Source organism: Hetaerina americana, unplaced genomic scaffold, assembly GCF_022747635.1.
Source record: "Hetaerina americana unplaced genomic scaffold, ioHetAmer1.1.p SCAF_1, whole genome shotgun sequence".
NCBI classification, from domain to species: domain Eukaryota; kingdom Metazoa; phylum Arthropoda; class Insecta; order Odonata; family Calopterygidae; genus Hetaerina; species Hetaerina americana.
This window is the reverse complement of record NW_027286069.1, coordinates 73,283,919-73,303,079: the sequence shown is the minus strand read 5'-3', so window position 1 is coordinate 73,303,079 and position 19,161 is coordinate 73,283,919. Positions and strand designations below refer to the sequence as shown.

Sequence of the window (19,161 nt, the reverse complement as noted above, 5' to 3'; positions counted from 1 at the left end):
ACTCTAATGATTATTAAAGCAAATACGGGAACAACATTAACTAAGGAATGCAAGAAAACAACCTACTTCAGAACAGATCGTTTATCGCTTTGATTTAAACAAACCATTCAAGATAGTCTGCTATTTTTTTACACTCGATTTTGTCAGAAAAATCACTCGGAAAAAACAATAAACATGCGGAACTATAAAAACGCGAGTGGCATTTTAATTCAAATAATTATAGGTGATCATTCCATCTCTTAACTTACGCTGTCAACCTCCACGATGTCAACCTTCACACAAGATCCTTTGCTCGTTTCAAAATGACTGCGTAAGATGCGGATTCCGTGATTTCCGTCAGCAGAGAGACACCTCAAGAAGTGACGATATCACCTTGCGGGGGCGGAAGGCCAAATAGCAAAGAACCCTCATCTTCGTTCAAAGAGCGACTTGGCAACAGGGTTGAGAGAAAAAGTGCGTTATGTGTAGGCGAGGGTCGCCTGCGGCAACAAAGGTGTGCCTCCTCTAAGAAGGCACAGTCATCCCACGGGCACTCCTATCCGCTAATGCTTGGTGACAAATGACATCGGTCGCACCTCTGCGGTTCCTGGTATTCGTCCGCTCGCGGCTCAACCGAATCCATAACGCACTCCCCATACTAGTGGTCGTGCAGTGGGTGGAAATTAAGATGAGAAGGCGAACAGGCTATCAAGACATAACCTAGGTGACGTTTAAGATAAAGTTTGAGTGTTCTTCATCTCATTGTATAACATCCAATGCACTCAAAGTGTTGGTATTGTGCGATTCGAGAAAATGAATTTAGACCAGGAAGGGCCGACAGTTTAAGCCGACAACATGTCAGTCCTGCTTCTTGGAGAAACACTTTGAGGGACACATATTGAGCACGTTTCACCGTCATATTGTTTTGACAGCTTTAAAATACGAGCATATGTAAGTTGGAAGCGGGCTGGAAAAAAACACAAATGATAAGGCAGAGAGTACGATTCGATTCGGCGTCTTTGTCCATGTTTTTGGGAATCAGTACTTTTGTTGTGTGCTAACCTACAATATTGTCATGCTTTCTTTCGTTATGTGTTTCCAAAACTCTTGAGAAACATTTTTGTGCGAAGAAAAAACACCTCTAATATGAGAACTATTGCAATCTTTTGGTGCATAAAACTCGGGTTTCTGTAATTTACGCTATGAATGTTGTTCGTCGAGATTTTTGCATTTAATTTAGCTATCTACACTCCAAAATTTGGCCTAGGTTGACCACATGAATTTTGAAGTAAAGAAGGTGATTGTGAAAATAATGCTGTCATATTTTTTTCTTATACGATGTTTTAATGGGGCACATAATTTTTTCTGAGGATCAGGTTATCGTCAGGTATTATCAGAGTTTAGCTTGATCATTTGCTAAGTAACCGCATAGCATACTCTATAGTTGTTCTTTACAATAATTTTCCTTTAATGAAATAATTCAGAATACTTTTCTCATTATAAATCAGAGTAGCAGCGAACATTTTATCGAGCTCGCTGCGTTCTGCGCAACTGTTAGAAGTCCTCCCTGCCCTCACCTCGTTATTAAAAAAGTAACTGTCTTTTTAATTTTTACCATGACTTGGCAAAGATTTCATATTCCTCCTTTGGTGGTAAATTTTAAACTCTTTTTTTCATGTCTTAAGTGATTGATTCCTCTAGAAATCACTCCGTACCAATTTTATTTTCAAAGTCGTCAGCCAACGCGACGTTGCCAATCTTACCTGGGTGACCTTCCTCGATAAGATGCGAGCAGCTGTTAAATTATCTATTCAATTCACTTAAAATTATCTGGGAAGTCAAGTAAAACTTTATTTAAATTTTAATTAATACCAATTAAAATTGTGTGGAATATTTTTCTTTCGCCATTCGCCGAAAGCACCTCCCAGGAGGATACCTTGGGCTAAATACGTTATAGAATATTTTCATCATCCCGTGAAGACTCCACGTGGTTCGCACATATGTCAAACTTTAAAAATAAAACCCCTTCATGATTTCGAACCGAGAGAGCGTGCTAATAGCTTATTCCAACCGGATGAAGGACCAAGGCAACCTCCCGCGGCTCAACGCACAAACTTAGAATTCGCAATCGTATTTTCTGCGTCCAAGGAAAGAGTCAACATCAATTTCTCTCCCGTCTGTGTCCTCGCATTTTCCGTTTTAGTGTTTTCATGTCAAAGCCCCCGCGAGGAAAGATAAAGCGAAACGAACCTTTTTTTTCGTCTTGATTGCAGTTAAGAGTCTTGCAGTACGTCGGGGACCGGATGAAATTCATCGGCCCTAGGGCGGATGTGGTTTGCGGGCGGTGGTCACGGCAGAGCATATCCTGCCTCTTTCGACAATATTGTTGGTTATGGTATTTTATCGAGGTAAACTATTTTACATTGATGCCATCGGAGTGAACCACGCCTTACTCTTCGGTAAGCGTCGAATTTTTCACTTTGGTCCGTCAAAATTATTTCGGCGCGTGGCTTTAAATAAATACTATCCATTTTCTGTGTAGCAAATGTATGTTGTCGGTGCGAACGTATGCACCAACGTAAAGATTTTGAAGTTATGCCATCAGCTGTCGTAAAAATACCTAGGAAATGAACGTGAAAGAGGGCGAGAAAAATTTACTATTCCGCACCAAAATCTCGACTGCAGTTTTCCGCGAAATTTTTTCTATTCTTTTGTTTTTCCACTCTCATTCTCTCCAACCTTGTGCGTTTTTCTCCTCGCGCTAAGGCCGTCTGTCGCGACGAACTTTCGAGTGCTGTGGGCGGACCGGCGTTGAGCTGCCTATTTGGTACGCCTCTGCACGAAACACCATGTTATAGGTCGCGCTTTATCGACGGCGTCGGTGTTCAATTCGAATTGCAGTCACCTTTATTCGGCATTGTACCGCAAAACCCACACGAGAAATTTGTATTTCCATTCTCCCCTTAGTGAATATGACCTGTTTTCAGGTGTCTACCGCATGCTGAAAAAGACTGCCAAGCTGGCAATCCACTTTTATACGTTTTCTCAAAAGTTACTCCGCATAATTTCAGTTGTCACATTTAATTCAGCCTGTAATTCATAGTACACTTTTCTTTGCAAATACCAGCTTGCCCAGTCATATCTGCCGCCATCATGTTACAGCGAGGTAGTCTTCCTATACTGGTGGAGATTTTGTATTTCACGTGAGTGTAACGTGCAAATATATTTTTTTACAAGTGAAAGTACCTTATCTGAAGAATTAAGGCGATTGCCATAAAATGCTTAATTTTTCGATGCCTCAAAGCCACCTGGACAATAAAATGAAGGAGGCTAAGGCCATTTTAGACACAAACAATGCATTACAAGGGTTATCTTTAAACTTAATGAAGTGTTTGATAACGTCAGAGATATCGCAGGAATAATAATCATTAGAGTCACTATTTTTATTCTGAAGACGACGGCCGAGCCGTCGAAACGTCAAAACAACATATGTGAGTGTCCTTTCTTTGTGTTTCTATCGTTTAAAAATCTACATCTGTGTTTTTATATATTTGTGCGGCGCCGAAGAGCGTTCCATTTCGAAGATATAAATATAAATATATCTATATATATATATATATATATATATATATATATATATATATATATATATATATATATATATATAACAAATCCAACGTAAATTTATTGGTTCCCTCTCAACCTTCGCTTAGTTAAATACGTTCATAACTTAAGAAACAGACGTTACCCTTGAAGATGACTCACTGACATTTAAACCGCAGTTCTGATAAAAAAAACTCAGAGTGAAATATTGTGAAGTCCGTAATTATTCAACGATGTCATGTAACTCTAAGGAAAAATAATAATTTTAAATATTATATCACAATTTCTACCCCCTTTCCAACGAGATCCAAAAACAAGCCAACTCAAAATTAATGCCAACACAAAATCTCTTTCGCGAGAATGTGGAACCCATGCACGTTTTTCAAGAATACCTCTGATGAAAAACATTCAGTAATAGTTTCGGGGAAACATCATTCATCACGTAATGGTTTTCTTTTTCCTGCTGCGGAAGGAATGTCGCAGCCACGTGCTAGCAGCTCATGTAATAAACCTGTTTCTCTCTGTTAGACGGAAAATCTCGCGTATGTTTTAAGATTAGGCCCTTATAGAAATAATTCCTATATGCTGAAGGTATCCTCTAAGCTACTTGTGATTAGCTGACTCTGACACGATTAGCATTATTCGATGCAAATCTGTAATTATATTATTAAAAGGTATGTTCCCTGGTAAACCGTAAAAATTTCAGTAATATTAGCAGCATTTAGCACATAGTAGTGTGGTCATTGGTTTCCGTTAAACATATAATTAATCGTCATCTTATCGAAAATAATCATATATCGAATCGTTTGGTGCCGAAACCTAGGTTCGTAGAATATGGAGAAAGATATCACTTAACTAGTCTCGAAACTAACTGTGCCCATTTCAGTAGATGATTCGGAAGTGAATCCCAGTACGTTCGGGTTAAGACTTTGAGGCAATCACCTACTTGCACCTCAATGCATCAGAGAGAAAATTAAGCATTCAGAGCATTACGCACCGCAAAGAAAACTATGCTGGCTGCCAACGTTACTCTGGAAATGAGATCATGGGTTTCCATCTGTCGCTGGAATTGCATTGAATCACACCAAACACTTGCGCGTTAAGCATTTGACTTTTTAGAATTTACGAATTCCTGGCGCAACCTCCAGGTGTATTTAATCAGCTTATCGCTTAAAATTATAATGGTTTCTGCTTGAGATCCTGCCAGGTGCTAAATAATCATGTTGTTATCTCGTAATCTTAATTTTTTTCATCCGAGTTGAAATTATATTTAGAATCCCAGATATTTAGTATTTAAGGTCTAGCAATCCCATTTAATCATCAGAGACCGAGATTCAAAAGTAACAGAATCCCATTTAATGATTTCTAGTCACGGTTTTACCAAAATGTGCAATAAAATCACACCTAGCATATTATCGGTGATACTAATTATTTTTAATATGAAATAATTGAATCGTAATTTCCAAAACAATCGATACATTTGCAAACATTGCATTTGTTAGTTAACTAGACATGGAGTAACTTTACAATTGAAGTACATTTTACCCACCCCTTTTTGCTTCATATGACGAAACCTCGTAAAATACTTAGCAAGATTGAAAGTATTATCTTATACTCGATGGGTACATGTATGCATGCGTTTCGTTAGAATTTTACCGTTCTGTACAATTCGGTTCATTTGCATTTTTAATTTGCGTTAGCAAAATTGTGGAGTCAAGGATGAAAAATATACTGAGAGGACCGAAGAATTTTATAAATGCCCCATTGGAGACTCGTCCATCGCCGATCGCCAGATGCTCTGTGAGTGGTAAAGTGGGAACCTTCACTTTCAGGTCGAAGTAATCAAAGGGGGGTTTTGCGCCACCCGTGAAACTCCTCCGCACCTCTCCCTCCTTGCACACTCCAATCTTCGTCGCATCCCCTTCCACAACCTCCTCCGCAAACTTCTTTTTCTCCCTCACTTCGCGTGGGTCGACCTCCTTCGCCTCGCCTCCTCCCATCCCTCCTCTCCCTCTCTCTCTCTCACTCTCTCTTCCTGGCGGCCTGCCTTGTACGGCTTCCACCCGTGGGCGGCGCCACCATCGTTCCACCTCACCCCTACCTCCTCAAATGCCTCTCACCCTTTCCTCCAACCCGACTTCTCTCTCTCTCTCCACCTCCGCTCTTTTCTCCTTGTTTGTCCCTCCCTCTCGGAGATTTCTCCTCCCCCTGACCCCCCTCCCCACTTTACAGCCCACTCTTGCCGCCTTCCAGCGCTCTCCGATGAGGACGGCGGACCCCCCCAAGGCCTTCGACCCGTCGTCGTGGTAACAGAACCCACGCAAACCGCTCCTCCTCCGCTCGCCGCAGAGGGGGCAGGCCTTGGAAATTCCGTTTTCTTAATTTTCATCCGATATTGACTCAAAACGGCGGGGCGGGAGGGAAAATGCGATGACGTTGCGTGCGTGGCGAGCGCGATAGTTGATACCCAGCGGTGTCTCCCGCGTACTGGAAAGCAGAGGTGTCAGATTTTTTAGAGGATTCCGACCGGCGCCCCGAGCCATCACCCATCTCCCACCACCCCGTTCTTCCCCTGATGCTTTCAAGAAACATAAGCTTATGGCAAATAATCTTCGGTAATGGCGATTATCACGCACGATGAAATGATGAATTTAATTTCATTCTATCTCCTTCTAAGTAGTGGCATGAATTGTCGAATTTCTCTTTTCCCCAAGGCCCACTCTTAAAATTATAGTAAATTACAATTTCTTCATGCTCGGGTGAGTTCTTTAACAGCGACTTCTCTTGAAGTCGAGAAGGAATCCGCTTGACGACGGCATTGATGCTGATTGTTGGGTCCCGAGCACCAAGAGTTGACAACAGCAGATAGTCGGCACACCGCGCAACCCGTCTTTGTCTATAACCCCGGGGGTTGAACTTAAATATTTCCTGATCAACGCATTTTGATGAGAAAACTGAAGGGTCACATAGACGGCAGGCCTTTTGGTCGTCTCCTTCACCGCCTCTTACTCCGCCTCTTTGAGTCCCGAGGGTGTAATAAAAGGTCACTGTCGGCGGTGGAGTGCGCAAGAAGATCCGAGGAGGGAACTAGAGACGGATCTCGAAGGGGCTGGCGTGGGGAGGGGGTGGTGTGTGGGGGCGATGGCATCCGCCCACTGGTCCGCGGAGGAGGCCGAGCCATTGGAGCGCATCGCCCCCGGGGGATAGTCGCCGGCCGGAGCAAGAGACAGGGGCTTGTCTCGGCACGTAACAAACAGCGCTCACGTCGTCCCTTCGTTTCGCGGAGATTTCAACGACCGTAGTCGAAATTTCCGGAATCCCGTCCGCTCTGGGAGTTACGGGGAACGGCTCGGGAGTCACCCGCCCGTGATGACGTGACCACCTGTTGGTGGTCCGAAATGGATCGTTTTCTTGCTCGCAGAGCGAGAGGTGATTCAACCACATTGGGCTGGCGCGCCGTTGGGCGATGGACTAAGGGATGGATGTAAAGACCGCGGAAAAGGTCCTCGAGTAATCAACTTGGGGTCTATTGCGAATGGTAAGACTTGAGCGCGGGGCGTTCCGCGCCCCTCACCACACCTGCCCCCCCTTAACCTTCCTCCCAATGGTTTTGATGGTCTGAACTCCTGCGACCACGGGCTTTAAATCTCGCCATTGTGAGATAACGGACCCTTCCTCTCCTCTCTGCCCCCAGCGCGATCGGATCTCGCGGTCCCAGCGTCCCGGTGCCTTGCCGGGCGTGCGTGGGTAGCTTCTGCGGCGCCTCCCCCTCCTCTGCACTCCCTCCTTTGCCAGTCAACCGCTTGAACCGCCCACGCCCACCCGCTCTCGCACGTTGTTTCATCCCGCCCTCCTCAGCCCAGTCTCTTTCTCAGACCTCCCATGACAGTTCCTGCGGTCGGTCGTAGTCGTAAAATTCAAGATTTTACGCCATTGCTGTGGGCGCTGATATTCTTGCGAAGTCAAACCTCGGGGTACGCGAAGACTTATCGTCGAAAATTGACGATAGTTTAGTTTTAAAAGGTAGATGCTATCATTTTTGCAAGTGGCGTACGTTGGGGCAACGACATGTTTATGGTGTAAAGGATTACCGATTCATTATTGCAAGCTTTCAACCGCAACTGGGAATAAATCCAAGTCTCCTTGGCTATCATTGTACCACAACTAAATTCTTAAAGAAAAGCATGAAAATTTACTGGCGGTTAACATAACCTCAGCAATTTTTCGCAGCTCATAATAATAATAATATAATATTCTGCATTCTAGATCTTTGTTATGTGTTTGATTCCGTAAAGCATCATTTGCGTTCATGTCTCAGATACTCTCAGTTTATCGATGCTCATTATCAATATTGTTGGTCAGTTGTGCCTCAAGGAATGAGAAAATGCTAGACAAACAACATTCTAACGCTCTTTATAACACTTGACATTCTGGTTGATACACAGCGGAAATTTCGTGTGTCATAATTCTCAATATTGTCCCACTGAGTGAGGGAAATTCTCAAGAAATATTTTATGTACCCAGGTGCCGGGGAGAGTAAGGGGGGAGGTTGGGAAAGTACGTCACGGAGAGGCTGAATTTGATGGAATGGAACGAGGTGGTCGGGGAGTGAGGGAGCAGGGAGGTAGAAAGCAGGTCTACGGCGAATATTAGCATATAATCTTGAGATCTAATGGAATTTCGATTGGGTGGGAAGAGATTCCGGGGTCAAAAGGAATAAAATGGATCAGGATCCCCAAATAGATTCTTCGTTAGTTCGTGAATCCAAAATAATTGTTTCCCGAAACTTTTGACGACTGCGGCAGCGCACTTATGGACGGAAGAAGGTGATTCATCGATGACGATGACTTAGGTGTACTGGCAAAGGCACTAACCCGATTTTCAAAGAATTAAATTTATTCTTTTGAAGTTTTACGTGGAGAATTTCGAAGTACGTAATCACTTTCCATCTCATCTGCTGCTAACAAGAGTTTCAGGGAATCCTTCGATGAGCTTAATTTATTCATTCCATACGCTCACAGTGCAACACCGAATCGATCATGAATCTTAATTCCCTCTTAAGCTAATTTATATTCGTTGCATATGCTCTTTCCTTCCCTTCCCGCTTTATCAATTTTCACTCCCCGCCTCTCGTCAAGGCACCTTGTTTTCACTTTATCACGGCATCTATCATCTGATTTTGCATATTATGCGTATTCTGTCGAAATATTTTGTGTCAAAAAAAATATATCGTGCAAATATCGATATTTTCACATGTCACTATTGAGAATTCCTGAGGCTGCTAAATCACTATCGATTTCGTCCACCCATTCAACCGTCATAAATTGATGATAACATTTTTCCGATTCTTATAGATTAAAATTAGCCAACGGTGTTTATGAAAAAACTCAGTTTAATATTTTCCATTAGGTGAAATTTCATTTATTCAGAGGCTATGAGATAAGAAATAAAATGTTTACTCCTTTGCTATTCAAAGCGAAATGCCTTTGCAATTCAAATTTCTAAGATAACTCAAACTGGGTTTACGTATTGAAAATATTACTGAAAACAATGCTCGTCTCCCTCTCCATCACTTGAGAAAGTGGTAAGCAGTAGAGTGCTTATGATGAATGTAATCGCTCTTGCGAATTCTTTGAATCAACAAATACTTCCGTGTATATACTATTGGTAGAAATAACCCTATGGCGTACAATAGCTTCTCTATTTAAACGTCAGAAGACTTAACTGTTGGCATAAATTATAAACATTCTGCACTCCACATTGAAACTTAACATCATTGAAATATTTATATATTTTTACAGCTTCATTTGCATATCTATGCAGCTCCATTTGCATATTTTCTCAGCTCAATGAAAAACGTTTTTCCCTTAAATCTTGCGTCATTCATTAGGTTTAACAAATAGATAAACTTGAAAGTGAATTATTACAACAGTTAGTGTTCATTAAATTGCCATGAGAAAAATTACGGTAGTAAAAATTTTCGTTAGTCAACCAGACTCGCTAACAATTTTGAGCGTGTAAGAAAATGTGTAAGAGAGTGTTTACAGCTCTTGTTTGTTACGTGTCAGCACAAACCCTCTTGTTCAAAAGTAGGTCCTTTTCCCGATAATTGCATGTATTTATTCTTAAACAGACCTAAATTTGCTCTCACGCCGAGAAAGCAGACGATCGGGGAAAAAACAGCGTTGTGACGCCAACAGACAAAAGAAGATTCTCCAGCGTGCGTGCGGTGCCGCAGGCGTGAAATCCCAAGACATTAAAGGAAGAAATAAGGGGGGAGGGGGAGACAATGGGTTTCCGAGGAAACGGAAAATGAATGGGCGGATATATAAGTGGACGTAGGAGAAACGGGAGGAACGTTTTCCAAAACTATTCTTCGAAGATTCCATCCCTCTGACTTCCGGTGTTTTGTGCCGCCAAAAAACTAATCCCTTTTTTTTGAAGGCTAAGGTGACTAATAAAATCGATATCGTCAAGAGCTTTTGGCTTTTCCCTGAGGCTGTGCAACCTAATTTGTATTCACAACACGAGAAACACCAAGGTAAACAGTTTCATTAAAACATAAGTCACTTTCAATTCCATATGTCGCAAATAGTTTTACTTTTCTGTATTAACGAATGAGGGAATTCTAAAGAAATGACTGTCCTTCGATGGCTGAAGAGTACAGATTTAAGGATAAAACGCGTCTTATTGGTTCGGCAATGGAGAAATACAAAGGAGTGATTTTTAAATCGCCGTTTTTCTCGGAATATCAACAATTCCCTGCGCTACTGACGGCACCTCTTCTGCGAAGAGTTTCATTCGGTAATTCTCTTTCACCATTCATGAAATTTCTTGATAAAGCTGCTGCGTGGACCCGGAGAATTTACGTCCCTTATGCATTTCATAATTTTAATTATATTTAAGCCTTCTTTTACAGCCCACTTTCTGAACAGAACGATTCCATCGACCCCACAGAGTGATTCTATAGCTTCCCATTGCTCGTGATCGTAGTATTTTTTCCTATTTTTTGGTAACTATTCTCATTGATCCGTCGAGCAAGAAAGTGAACGGGAGAAAGTTATTGTTTGCCGTCAACTGGGAAAGAAAAGAGAAATAGCTGTCAAGATGGCGGCGCCCGCATGAAAAGGGAACGAGGTCACAGCAGCTGGTAACATCGCTCTCAATATCGGCTCGCAGCGAGCTCTGTTCGGCGCTGGTATCGCGAAACTGCCTCGCCCCCGCTTCTTTCGCCCTCCTCCCCTCCACCTCCTCGCACCCCCTTTCTTTCTCGCACACATTCCGCAACACACATGCAATGCGAAATCATCGTGGGCTGTCGTTTACAGCATCCGTCTGCAGCCGAGCGGCGACCATCTGCGTCTTACATCGTGACGACCGCACCCGCGGCACCGGGCGACGCCCGTTGCCAACGCGTGGCGAGGCTGCAGGCGTGCGAGTGGGCGATCGGCCGAAAACATATCCACCTTGAAGTCGCAATTTCTCCTAAAGTATTCAATCTCAACGCAACCTGGTGAGCGAGGCTTCTTGTGCGGCACCGCCCTGCGTGAATAAAATGCTCGCGTTGCTCTCCCGACCTGAGATGCGGTGCGATAAAAATAATTGACTTGGGGGTAAAGAGCGCGATTCCTCACCACCTTTGGCACGCCGTTCCTAGCGCGGGGCCTGTCAGTTGATTCGAACAAACATACACTCTCGGAATTGCTAGCGATCCCATGTGCGAAAGCGAGGAGGGCATCAAGGCTCCAGCTTGGAGAGAGCCACTGAGGCGAAATAATATTTCGCAACACGTTGTGGGGGCAGTCTGACGGACACGCGCTACATACACCCTGCAATCACGGTTGGATTTATGCTCCGCTGCCGATGAGAGATTTTAACGACAACGGCGTTAATACGATTGCGCCAAAACGGTCTAGGCTGTTATAATTGCCTGTATCGTTTCATTTCATATTTGATCGCACATGTTCATGAACGTGTATATGCAATTGTGGTTTCCGCCTTTCAACAAGAATGCGTGCGACAGCTGTGACTCAGATCGATGCGAATGAGTTCTTTTATCAATGTGTTAACTGCAGTGCTTACCATAGTAAACGGCACTTTCAATATCCATTGACTTCAGATGGAAATAATCATTACAATATAATGTTTACTTGACATTCTCTGTTTTTAATGTCTGATAAAGATCGAAACGGTTGCACCTGAAATTAATCAGTGATTGCAAAGCCACGGGAGACGTCATGTATTAACGTGATGGAATACAATTTTTCTGCACCTAAAATATCCGAATCAAAAATGGACTTTGGATCTTGAAAGTAACATAACGATATTTAAACAATATTTTACCCTGCAGATAAATTTTCACAGACAAATATTTCTGCTAACTGTTAGAATAGTGCTAACTTTTAGAATTAAAGCTCTCGTACTTTATTTAGAGATTAAAAGAAAAAATGTATTATGCCAAGTCAGAAGCGGTTTCTTAACTCTTCATTTTTTTCGTTTTCTTATCGTTGCCTATATATCGCTGCACGACATTGATTTAGAGGTGATATTTGTAGCCTCGAATGTAATACCCGGAACGTACTTTCACTTTTGCACTCGATATAGAGAGGTAACACCCGTATGTGGCTTTCGGGTTAAAATCGCCAGGAAACTAAGTGGAAAATGCCTTGAGAAAATTGAACTCTTCTGGTGTCCAGATATACTCTTATTCGGCACTATAAAAACCCTATTGCTTCTCTTTTAATGTTTGTCGTCGTAAGGATCATGATTGATTTCGACCAACGTATATGTATGCATTTTAAATTATTTAAGCATATGTTTAACTGCAGCAATTAACCGTGGGGATAGACAACATTCCTGAGGAACTAATAAAAGGTTAAGGAAAATGTGGTAGGAAAAGGCTATACGGACTGATTCGTAGCATCTATTAGAAATGAACCTGGCCAGAAGACTTTATGAGATCAGTGTTAGTTCGTACAATGAAAAAGATAAAGGCTACATCATGTGAGGACTATAGACCAATAAGTTTGATTTCCCATGCAGCTAAAGTGGTTCTCAGGATCATCAAAAAATGAATTGAGAGCAGGGCAAACGTTTACTTAGGGAATGATTAGTTTGGGTTCAGGAAGGGGAGAGGCACGCGTGTTGCCATAGCAGTAATACTGTCACTAATCGTGAGGAAATTAGAATACATTTAGGACGTATTTGTCTGTTTCGTAGATTTCGAAAAGGCGTTCCATAGAGTCATTTGGAAAAATTATTGAGTATATTGCAGAAAATAGGGATTGATTGGAGGGACAGGAGGATAATCCGCACATGTACATGTCTCAGACTACTCAGGTGTGAGTGGGGAACGGAGAGTCCGGATGGGCAGTGCTAGGAAGAGGTGTAAGGCAGGGTTGCCAATTATCACCAGTGCTGTTCAACGTATTTGTGGAGGAAATGATTAAAGAAGCACGGGAAGAGCTGGAGATAGAAATGAAAGTCTGGAGGAAATTTGTAAAATCAGTTAGGTTTGCTCATGACCAAGCTGTAGTTCGTCAGTCAGCCAAGGTGTTGCAAGCAATGCTGAGTGAATTGGAAATTCAGTACGATATGTATGGGGCAAGAATCGATATTAATAAACAACGGTTATGCGGTTTTCCAGAAAGAAAAAGGCTAAGCTAATCATTAAAATAGGATGGCAAAAAATAGAGCAGTTGGAACAATTTACGTATCTCGGAAGTTTTTTGGACCGACATTGTCAAAATTGTAGGGACGTAAGGAGAATAATTGCGTTGGGTAAAGAGGATATCACAAGGAGGAGGGAGTTAATGACAGACACATTGAATGAGGATGTTAAGAAAAGACTCGTCAAAACTGTGATATGGAGCGTAGTTATGTACGGTGCGGAAACATGGTCACCGAAGCTGGAGGATAGACGTAGATTGGAGGCTTTTGAAATGTAGGTGTGGAGAAAGATGGAGATGGTGAAATGGACCGAAGGGAAAACAAATGAGGAAGTACTATGTATGGTGGGCGAGAAGAAGGGTTTGTTGGGAGAAATCATAAGGAGGCTGGAAAAATGGGTGAAAAGCATATTGATCATCAGTGGGATGTTGAAGACTGTGATAGAGGGGATAATATTAGGCAAACAAGGAAAGGGTAGGAATATAATAGGGATGTTGTGCGGGATGAAGGGAGGAAGGAAGTATACGAAGATGAAGTAGTAGTATAGGTTGCTGTATTTTGTTTTGTTGGGAGTCACACAATATTTATTTGATAGTTGTGTCCATCCAAAAACTACCTTAACCGGTAGATTACGAAATAATAAATTAAATAATAATAACTAACATGCGATCACTTGTTATGATTTTAATTTTCAGATAGTGAAATACTCATTTTTTCGTGGTCCGATACAAGCTTGTATTTGGAAAATGTTTTGCGCATGGAGGCATCCTCTTGTCATCGCCATCAGGATCATAAACATTCTGGGCCCTCTACACCTTTTCGACGATGAAAGAGTGTATGTCGTAAACAATAGCTGATAATTTTTATAGATGTTAATTTACATGAAAATTCGGTTTAGGAACTTTAATAATTGCAGCTCGCATATGGAAAATATTCTGCCGTGACCTGAAGAGCCGCCACCATTACGTGCTTATTCGATGAGTCATTTAATTTCCATATTTAGAACCTGACTTAGGACAACTTTTAGACCGACGCCTACAAAAACATCTTGAGAATTTCCCATGAAGTCGTTTCGTCCGAAGTCATGGGGCCGATCCGTCATAGCTCTGGATTCGTGGAACCCACTTCCGCTTACAGATTAAAATCCACTCGCTCCATTCCACCTCGTCTCGGAGACCTTTCAACGAATCGCCGGCAGGGGACACTTAAATATCCACCATCCTCCCCTTGCATTTCCTCGTTTGTTTAGGCATTCCGCCGACCCCGCGGCCTATCTCACAACCTGCGTCCTTCGGCGACACACCACTTCCTCAATCCTCTAACGCCTTTAAACATTAGTTTGCCCAGGCAAGTGCAAACAATGTCGCCGCGCAATGATTCTTCCACTCGACGACGGTGGACGCATCGGCAATGTTGCTACGGCGACGACCTTCGTTCGCTCCAGTCCGGTCCCCTTCGTCGTCGCGTCGGTCTGCGCGACGCGTCACGTGACTCACCCCGCGTGGACTTGTCGTCCCTTCCTTGCCAAATACAGAGAGCCTGTTCGGGTAAGAGGAGGGGGATGCAAGTTCCCGGCGGACGAGGGCGGTGGGAGGGGCGGGATATTCGGAGAGGAATCAGGGGGAGCGGGATTCATCCCTCCGCCTTGCGCGGGATGCAGGATGCTGAGATGCCAGGGACCTGGGACGACCGATTCCCGATGAGGATTCTCACGGTTAGCTCCAGTCATGCATTAAGACCTAACAACGAAGAACCGAAAGCGATTGGTATCCGGCCAAAACAATTGGCTTGTGGCTGAGATGCATATCTACCCGAGGTGCGCATAAACTATTTTTCTACCACGACTCAGAGCAGGTGTCTCGACTGGAATTTCCCCTCCGCACGAAAGATCAAACATTTGCCCTCTTGGATGTTAGAGAGTTTGTTTCATTAAGTATTAGATGACTGAGGGACATGAAAAGGTATTTTGATACAAAAAATAAATCCTCTAAGCCGACTATAGAGGGCACAGTAACTCTTTCAGTTCCTTGAACTTTGCTGTTGGCCCTACTTAGCATTTCCACCTGCAATTAAGGAGTTTTTCATTGTGTCAGCATTTGAGGGAAAGGAAGGAAATATTGATATTGGTACATGCCATTGTTTATATGCACAAACAAGGTATGAAAATAACTAGCCTTGGAATATCAAAGTATACATTGTCGAAAATGATACATATGGAAACAGTGTTTACCTACAGTGTTTTGGATGCCAAATGGAATGTAAAAGTTTGATTTCCCATTTTTTTTTAAGTCAATTTTGAGTTTTAACTTTCTGGAAGTTAAAAAAGGTTTTTTTTTCACTTTCCCGTTTCTTAATAAGCAACTAAAAGTTACCGGTAGCAATTATGCAGGTTAATTGATGATTTATTTTTCTTCGCATTTCAAACAAGGGTTGGAAAAGAAAATATATGTAAATTTAAACATTGTTTGATACATAAGTTTAATGGCTTGAAAATATACGCGAGAACTGATTTCAGGTTCCGACACTATACATTTCCCCCGATTAGATTCCTCTAAAGCCATCAAATGTCTACGAGTGTGATGATTATATCAAACAGTGACGTGACGACTAGATCTTGCGCAATGCTTGAGCTTCTGTTACTCTACAGGGACACCTTACATCCCTTCTAACCCATCCTCGAAATCATTTTATGTCCTCCATCTTAACGTTCCAAGGCTGTCGGTCGGAGATTTTAATGGCCGCTAAAAAATTTTGGAGCGATGTTTTTTTTAGCGACAATTCCCATTACTAACCACCCTAAAATGTTTCATATTTTACTAACAATTTTTCACATGGTTCGTATGTTGTCATAAAATGATCGCATCGTATTAATAAATACCCAGTGTCAATACAGATAAGAATTAAAAGGAGAAGTTAAATAAATATGATATAAAGTGTCTTAAAATGTGTATTTCTCTTTTGGAAGACAGTTACAAAGGCTTATAAATATTACTAAGAGGTTTTAAATCTTGTCAATGAGGGTGTAAGAAGAAAGGTGTATGGAGACGTTAACAATGGTGCCTGATTGCTAGGGACGGAAGCAGCTGGACGTGCACTGAGAGAGGGCAAAATAATACTCGTCGATCAAACCGATTAACCTTGGCAACTTTTCATGTTGTAATAAGTGACACACCGATCATCTCTGCGACCGTTACCTGAGCCCAGGTGAGATAATTCTCATCACTGGTTTAATGCTAACTGAAGTCGCCACCTGCGTGCGGTTTCTCCGCCACATAATCAACGTCTCGTCCAATTCCAATTCAACTCGTTAAACTTTGCCCGATGCTGGTCTTTGTGATACTTAGTAAAGAAACTTAATATAACACTGTAGCCAATGGCCTTCAAATTCTAAATCGAATGCGATGGAAAAGGCAATGAAAGCGGATGGTAAAGGCGAACAATCGCAATCCATTGTACATCCCCGAGTTAATTAATAGAATCAACCCATCCAAATCGAAGACGTCGTAAACTTTCACCGGCGTAATGATGTAATTAGGTTTCTGTGAAAAAATTTAATTTGCACGTAGGACATTTTCTTACCAATATTTGGTATATGGCAAAATATTTTACTTAAGTTACGAGTAACCTACCCAGTATATTTCTCGTCTAAATGGTTGCACCTATTGCATTTAAACTTGGCGCTTTTTTATTTCAAAGTAAAATTAATGTACTCGTGACCTGGATTTCGACGTAAATCATCATCAGTTATCAAATTTTCTTGTCATGAATTACCTTCGGGAATAACAAGAGCTTCGATATTGAATGGAGTCAAGCTTTTATCCCCACATCCGCGCGATGGAATTCGCCCAGAAAATGACCAGGTGACTTTTGAATGGTATATTGAATTAAATTCAACTATAGTAACAGTTTATCTACATTGCATTTGCAACGGGGTAATGACAGCTTAAAATGCCTTAATTCATAGGATAAATCAGTTAATTTTTTAAAACTGGAATTCCTGGTATAAACGGCCTTTTCTCCTGTAAAAATATAACTTTTTGGAGTAGTTAAATATTAAATATTGAGATAATTAGATTATGATGATAAAAATTACGGCTTTTTGCAAATTGTGATTTTCAAATAATCAGGTGGTAGGCTTTGAAAAACTTATATTAAATTTACTTTGAGGTCTACTATTAAGTCAAAGGTCTTTCCTTTTCCTGGTTGTCCAGGCCTTAGAAAAATAATTCTAAGGTAGCAAACTTGTAAAATTAGATTTTATAAGATAGCTTCTCGCTTCCGCTTAGTTGCAACCGTGGTCAATCAATCCATGATGAATATTGAATGACCTCTGCCTTAATGATAGTTATAAAATTCAACCTTTGAGGCGCTAATTTCAAGCAGGAAATTATGTTGCTCCTGAAGTAAATAAGCAACCATGATACACTTGAACCAAAAGTGCCAGAATTTTCAATTTTTTTATACCGTCCAATAAAATATTCGAGTTCCCTTGCCTTCTCGCGTTCCAGCCCACACCAAGTTATAAGTATATGACTTTTTTGAAACGGAGTGCAAATGGAAAATCAAATAATGTCCACTTTACCTATGGGAAAACACATTTTCTCTAAAAATCCCACCTAAAAAAAGACTAGATAATATGTTGAGCAACAGTACAATATAAACTTCAGCCCGCTCCCCTAAGCCGAGGGCCACAACAAGCGCATTTTGGAGTTACGAAATACATTTTCGTTCCCCCAACGATATCTGTGTTTTGAAGGAACAGATGGTCACGCGCGCGTTGGAAGATCGGGAGGAGATTCAGACCATTCGGCTGTCGTCGACATGAATGTTTTTGAATGCATGCACGTAGTAGGGTTTTAAAGTTCTCAAACCGTTTCAGAAATGCGTAACAAAAATTTCTTGTCGCTTCGTTGAAATGCCAATCGCATTTGACGTGATGTCACAATTCTTATGAATAAATGTGCATATAAAATACACGCCCCTGTGTAACATGCCGTAACAATGCATCCGCTCATCGCCTTGGTTTCTTTTAATGGACGCATGGTCGCACCTGATCCAGAGCAAGCTTCCGCATTTGCACCGATCAATTAGAAAGTGACGTCGTGACTACATCACGTTGCCTTTCTAAGGAAAGGTTCAGTATAGGTGTAATATGTCGTTGAAATAGAAAGTGCCCTACCGTCCGATTCCTTTAACCCGTCTCGATGACATATGGGTCTTTTCATTATTACCGTAGTTTAAATCACTTTTAATGCGGAGTGAGGCGTAATTTAAAATAACTTCACGCAACCAAAGCAATGCCATAGAGAAATCTCTTAACGAAAAATCCCAGAACTGGCACGGGTGACGATTGACGCTCTCTTTAAGCGTGAGCACAAGGGCTTGTTAACACTGAGGCGGAGGGCGTTTCGTGCCCGCATAAATTGCTCAATGATGAATGTACCAAAGCGAGAAGACACTTACCTTAATTCTCTTTGGGCCTGTTCTGGAGCTCGTATGTGTCCACTGCTGTCGGCTGCTTTCCGAAGGTCCTTACATCCTCCTCTTGGTCACACAGTAACCAAAAGGTGAGCAGCTCACAACAGCTTCTCGTAGTAACCACACGCCCCTCGCACTCGAAAGATAATATGTCCAGATCCAAGGCAACCAGCAGACTGACTCGCTCTCCCTCTCTCACGTCCCTCCGACGGTGCTGCTACCCGGCGGCCACCTTGGCAACCTCCTCCTAGCGCCCACCTTGCTCTTTCTGGCGCTCTCACTCGCACGCACACCGAAGCCAGCGAACACAGACTCACCACATGTGCTCACCCAAGTTCTCCCGCCAACAGACGTCCGAAGGGACAGGTCTCCCTTTCTGCCACCGCTCCAGGCCCCAACCAGCTTAGCCGTTCGAACTCCCACTCGTATTCC

The 19,161-nt window shown here is 42.2% G+C and overlaps 1 protein-coding gene across 1 annotated transcript in view; it reads right to left on the bottom strand.

Moving 5' to 3' along the window:
- The window catches only part of pot (zona pellucida domain protein papillote), a 42,592-nt gene extending 23,699 nt beyond the window's left edge, over positions 1–18,893 (bottom strand). Inside the window, exon 1 of the mRNA XM_071591404.1 lies at positions 18,715–18,893. The gene's annotated coding sequence lies outside the window, so the exon portion shown is untranslated. The remainder of the gene's footprint in view (positions 1–18,714) is intronic.
- Between the last annotated feature and the right edge of the window lie 268 nt (positions 18,894–19,161).